This window comes from Cervus canadensis, chromosome 25 (genome assembly GCF_019320065.1).
Source record: "Cervus canadensis isolate Bull #8, Minnesota chromosome 25, ASM1932006v1, whole genome shotgun sequence".
NCBI lineage: Eukaryota > Metazoa > Chordata > Mammalia > Artiodactyla > Cervidae > Cervus > Cervus canadensis.
In genome coordinates, this window is record NC_057410.1 from 12,153,313 (window position 1) to 12,159,422 (window position 6,110).

The 6,110-nt window shown below is 39.8% G+C and overlaps 1 pseudogene; it reads right to left on the reverse strand.

Moving 5' to 3' along the window:
- Window positions 1-2,279: 2,279 nt before the first annotated feature.
- Window positions 2,280-5,280, reverse strand: LOC122427828 (annotated as a pseudogene).
- Between the last annotated feature and the right edge of the window lie 830 nt (window positions 5,281-6,110).

The window sequence follows — 6,110 nt, forward strand, 5'->3', positions numbered from 1 at the left end:
CAGTCTGATTATATAAAGGTAGATACTCTTATTCATTGAGGAATTGAATGTAGCGCATGTAGTTGGGCTTCTCTTGTGGCTCAGCTGGTAAAGAATCCACCCGCAATGTGGGGGACCTGGGTTTGATCCCTGGGTTGGGAAGATCCCCCGGAGAAGGGAAAGGCTACCCACTCCAGAGTTCTGGCCTGGAGAATTCCATGGATCCATGGGATCACAAAAACTTGGACACGGCTGAACAATTTTCACTTTCACTTTGAATGTAGTTGTATCAGTTGGAAATGACCCACTCATTCAAGAAAAGTTTGAGCACCTACAAAGTGACAAAAGGTAGAGATGAATTAAACAGATACAGTCCCTGGCTTCTTGGAGCTGAACTTACTAAACCTTTGTATAACTACATATAGGTATCCATTCAATACTGTATGTGATGCATTATTGTATTAGCCTATGAAAGGACAACCCACTCCAGTATTCTTACCTGGAAAATCCCATGGACAGAGGAGCCTGGTGGGCTACAGTCCATGAGATGGCAGAGTCAGACACAGCTGAGCAACTGAGCAGCAAGAGCCTTGAGTGGTTTTATATACCAAACACTGCTAAGTGATTTGTCTATGTAAACTCATATAATCCTCATGGTGAATCTCTTCAGTAGGTACTGTTATTATACAGAAGCAGGGAGGTAATTTGTCCAAAGCTCCACAGAGTAAGTGGGGGAGCCAGAATTCAACCCAAGGAGTCTTTGTGTTCCCTGCCACCTCTCACATTGCTACATAAATAATATTTAATCACCAGGGCAAATTTTTGAGGACAGTACTCTCAATTTTACAGAAGAGGAAACTGAAGTCTGAAGAGGTGAAATAACTCATCAAATGTTAACTGACAAGATCCTACCCACCATACACTGCGTTCCTAAGATGGACAAACAAGGGTCAGCTAAGCTCCGTATTTAAACTTTGACCCCATTTGACCTCAGGGTAAAGTATTTGCCTTCGAACCAGATACCACCATCACCCCTCCCTCCTGCAAAAAAAAAAAAGGAAAAATTCATATCTGAAAAGACATGTACTCAAACCGTAGCTTCCTGTGATCACCGCAGTGACCACATCCTTTCCTGGCCTCCTGTCAGTGCCTCAGGGAGTCCTTCCATTAGCATTTCTCTTATACATGAAATTCCAATAATACATCTGAATCTTCGAGAGCACATGCAGTTTACACTCCACACTTAAATATATTTTTCCTTCCCTGACTCATGAACTTCTTAAAATTTAACATTTTTTTTCTATCTTTTTTGCTCCATGATCTCTCCAGACCAAATTTATATCTTGCAGATTCCCCCCTAAAATCCATTCAAATTCTGTTTTGCTTACCATCACTGGTGTTTAACTGCTTTACAATATCACTTCTACTTATAAATAAAACGTGTGTCAGAATTTCATTCTGACTACCAAGATGCGTCTTGAGCAGGAAGCCAAATTAAACAAAAAATAATATAAGATTCATTTTGGTTTATAGTTTGGTTTATATGTTTAAGGCTAAAATATTTCTTTGTACAACAATGTGAAATGTATTCAAAGTCGATGAATTGAACACGCGAAAATGGCTAAAATGTTAAGTTTTATGTGATATCTATGTCACCACAATTTTTAAAATAAATAAAAGCTAAAAGATCTAGTCAATGTCAAGAAGGAAAAAAATAAGAATAAAACATTGCCAACCAAGCTTTAATATCAGTTTACAAGATCTAACAGCTTTACCTCATAATAGGTTTTTTTTATAGTTTAATGTATTTTAATAGCAAACTTAAAAAAAATAGCAAACTTACAGGAATAGCACAGAAGACAGACAACATTAAAAACATGTACTTGCATGTAGGACAACTCAGAAAAGTATAGTGAATGGATGGAACCTACTGTATGATAAAAATGCTACAAACACCATTTAGTTGCAGTCAATATGAAATTTACTTGTTTTAAAAAAAAAAATCCATGGAGAAGGAAATGGCAACCCACTCCAGTATTCCTGCCTGGAAAAGTCCATGGACAGAGGAGCCTGGCGGGCTGCAGTCCATGGGGTTACATGACTGAGCGTGTGTGCATGAGGGTGGAGGGAGATGGGTTGGTAGCAATAAAATGGTAGAACTAAAAAAAAAAAAAAAAAAAAATCCAAATGCTGACATTGTCCAGGAAAATTTAACAGGTTTATTTATAATTGTTATAAAGTTGAACTGCTGAAACTTGTTCACTGAAACATTTTTACTTTCATTAATGCTTTATGTCTCTGCATTTATATTAAAAACACACACACAAATGAAAATGGAAAAACTGCCAATACCTGGTTTCCGTCCCCTATTTTTCCACTTGCAATCATATATTTAGGTACCTTTTGACCCCATGGAAAAAAATATCTAACGTTCAGAACTACCAATAACAGGAAGAAGAGAAATTTTTTTTTAAAGAATGAAAAATGTTTCCCATCATAGGGGATTCTTAAGCACGTTCTCCATGTATGCGGCGTGCTAGCTGGATATCTTCTGGCATAATTGCTACACGTTTGGCATGGATAGCACACAGGTTGGTGTCTTCAAAAAGGCCAACCAGATAGGCCTCACTTGCCTCCTGCAAAGCACCAATAGCTGCGCTCTGGAAGCGCAGATCTGTTTTGAAGTCCTGAGCAGTTTCCCACACCAGACGCTGGAAGGGGAGTTTGGAATCAGAAGTTCAGTGGACTTCTGCTAACGTCTAATTTCACGGAGTGCCACAGTACCAGGCCGTAACGATGAGGCTTCTTCACCCCTCCAGTAGAGGGCGCACTCTTGCGAGCGGCTTTTGTAGCGAGTTGCGTCCTCGGTGCTTGACCACGGGTCGATTTGCGGGCAGTCTGCTTGTAGCAGCCATGGTACAGAGACCTCCTTACGTACCCGCCTTCTCCTTCGGCTGGAGCTCGGCGAGCTAGAGGCGGCGCTGGCGTTGGAGAGCGACGGCGGCGCGGCGGCGGCTGCGAACACAATTCTCATGATAGGTTTTGAGACTATTTTAAGAAAATAATGGCCAGATTTTATGACTACAATGGTGATCTAAAATATTTATGTATTCCAAGTTTATTATCAATTAAAGATGTTTGAATAGGTAAGTTTGCATATTAAAAAAAAATCAGCAAATGTCCTTTATCTCCCAATCAATATCTCCCAGGTGCAAACACTGTGCTAGTACATAATAGATACTTTGTAATCATTTGTGAATGGATGAATAAGGATTCTTCAAGATTATGTCTATTGAACTCCTTTATACGGAGAATAAAAGGAAGCTTTGCAGTTATATTTATCAGTGGTGGTGGTGGTTTAATCAATAAGTCGTGTCTGACGCTTGTGACCCCATGGACTGTAGCCTGACAGGCTCCTCTGTCCATGGGATTCTTCAGGCAAGAATACTGGAGTGGGTTGCCATTTCCTTCTCCAGGGAGTCTTCCCTACTCAGAGGTTGAACCTGGGTCTCCAGCAATGCAGGCAGATTCTTTACCGATTAAGCTATGAGGGAAGCACATATTTATCAATAAAAAGTATTAAATATAAAGTATCAGTATAAAGTTTTTTGAGCTCTTTATATAAACAAGGAAAAATGCTTTTGCATCACAAAAAAAAGCATCACAAGAAAAAAAAAAGGATTGGAATTGGTTCAGTTCAGTCTATGTTACTAATGGCTCTATCACTACATCTCAAGTTTGATGGTAAAACAAATGGATAATTATTACCAGAGTAAGAATAAGAAAATTTTAAGCATGTATATCATGCCACACATATAATGACTGCTATTATTCTAAGGCTTTACACATAACTCAGTTCAGTTCAGTTGCTCAGTCATGTCTGACTCTTTGCGACCCCATGGACTACAGCACGCCAGGCTTCCCTGTCCATCACCCTGTCCATTGAGTCAGTGATGCTATTCAACCATCTCATCCTCTATTGTCCCATTCTCCTCCTGCCTTCAATCTTTCCCAGCATCAGGGTCTTTTCCAATGAGTGAGCTCTTCGCATGAGGTGGCCAAAGTGTTGGAATTTCAGCTTCAGCATCAGTCCTTCCAAAGAATATTCAAGACTGATTTCTTTTATGACTGACTAGTTGGATTTCCTTGCAGTCCAAGGGACTCTCAAGCGTCTTCTCCAACACCACAGTTCAAAAGCATCCATTCTTTGGCTCTTAGTTTTCTTTATAGTCCAACTCTCACATCCATACATGGCTGCTGGAGAAACCATAGCTTTGACTAGATGGATCTTTGTCGGCAAAATAATGTCTCTGCATTTTAATGTGCTGTCTAGGTTAGTCATAGCTTTTCTTCTAAGGAGCAAGTGTCTTTTAATTTCATGGCTGCAGTCACCAACTCACTAAATTTTCATAATAACTTTATGATCTTGGTATACTGTTACAACCCAAAAAAATAAATGGAGGCAGACACTTGCACCCAAGGTCATGTAGCTGGTACTTAGAGGATCTAGGATGAAACCCTAGGCAATCCAACTCTCGAATCTGAGCTTTTGACCACTTTGCTCTATTGCTGTTTTTGTGTTTAGTCCTCAACTATCTTAAAAGAATATTTTCATTTTCAGAGGTGAAAGATAGTACAAATAGCTGATAAACTGCAGAACTGAGAATCAAACCTGAGAAACCTGAATTCCAAGACCCCTCTTAACCTCTAGGCAATATTGTCTCCTGAGTCAAGCTAGATCTTAAAACCTACACACAGTTTTGATATACATTCTGACAGCAAATGTGCTGCATGACAAATCAATTAAGTCGTGCCCAACTCTGCGACCCCATGAACTGTGTAGCCAGCCAGTCTCCTCTGTCCATGGGATTCTCTAGGCTCGAAGGCTTGCTATGCCTTCCTCCAGGAGACCTTCCCAACCTGAGGATCGAACCCATGTCTCTTGTGTCTCCTACACTGGCAGGTGGGTTCTTTATACATGTGGTATTGTTTCAGCCAAAAACTGATATTTATATTCAATTAATGATTCATTGTTCTTTACTATACTTTTGGTTTGTGATTCAATTTAGTTCAAGTCCATGACCTGAAATAAATCACTTGATCTTTCTGTAATTCTACTTCTTTAGATAAAAAGACTATTAGGAAATTTTAATAGCATGTTGACAATGTTTTGAGCTCAGAGAAGAAAACTGCTCCCCAAATGTTAGAATTAAAACAAAAGCCACCATTATCTAATATCTGAACATCCTGTTAATAACTTACTGTTTTATATAAGCTACAGTGTATCTTCTTGACCGGCATACAGATTTCTCATGAGGCAGGTAAGGTATGCAGGTCAAGAAGCAACAGTTAGAAGTGGACATGGAACAACAGATTGGTTACAAAGGAGTACATCAAGGCTGTATATTGCCACCCTACTTATTTAACTTGTATGCAGAGTACATCATGAGAAATGCCGGGCTGGAGGAAGCACAAGCTGGAATCAAGATTGTGGGGAGAAATATCATAACCTCAGATATGCAGATGTCACTACACTTATGGCAGAAAGTGAAGAACTAAAGAGCCTCTTGATGAAAGTGAAAGAGGAGAGTGGAAAAATTGGCTTAAAACTCAACATCCAGAAAACTAAGATCATGGCATCTGGCCCCATCACTTCATGACAAATAGATGGGGAAACAATGCAAACAGTGTCAGACTTCATTTTCTTGGTCTCCAAAATCAGTACAGATGGTGATTGCAGCCATGAAATTAAAAGACGCTTGCTCCTTGAAAAGCTATGACCAAACTGGACAGAATATTAGAAAGCAGAGATATTACTTTGCCAACAAAGGTCTGTCTAGTCAAGGCTATGGTTTTTCCAGTAGTCATGTATGGATGTGAGAGCGGGACTGTAAAGAAAGCTGAACACCAAAGAATTGATGCTTTTGAACTGTGGTGTTGAAGAAGACTCTTGAGAGTCCCTTGGACTGCAAGGAGATCCAACTAGTCAATCATAAAGGAAATCAGTCCTGAATATTCAATGGAAGGACTGATGCGGAAGCTGAAATTCCAACACAATGGTCACCTGATGTGAAGAACTGACTCATTGGAAAAGACCCTGATGCTGGGAAAGATTGAAGGCAGGAGGAGAA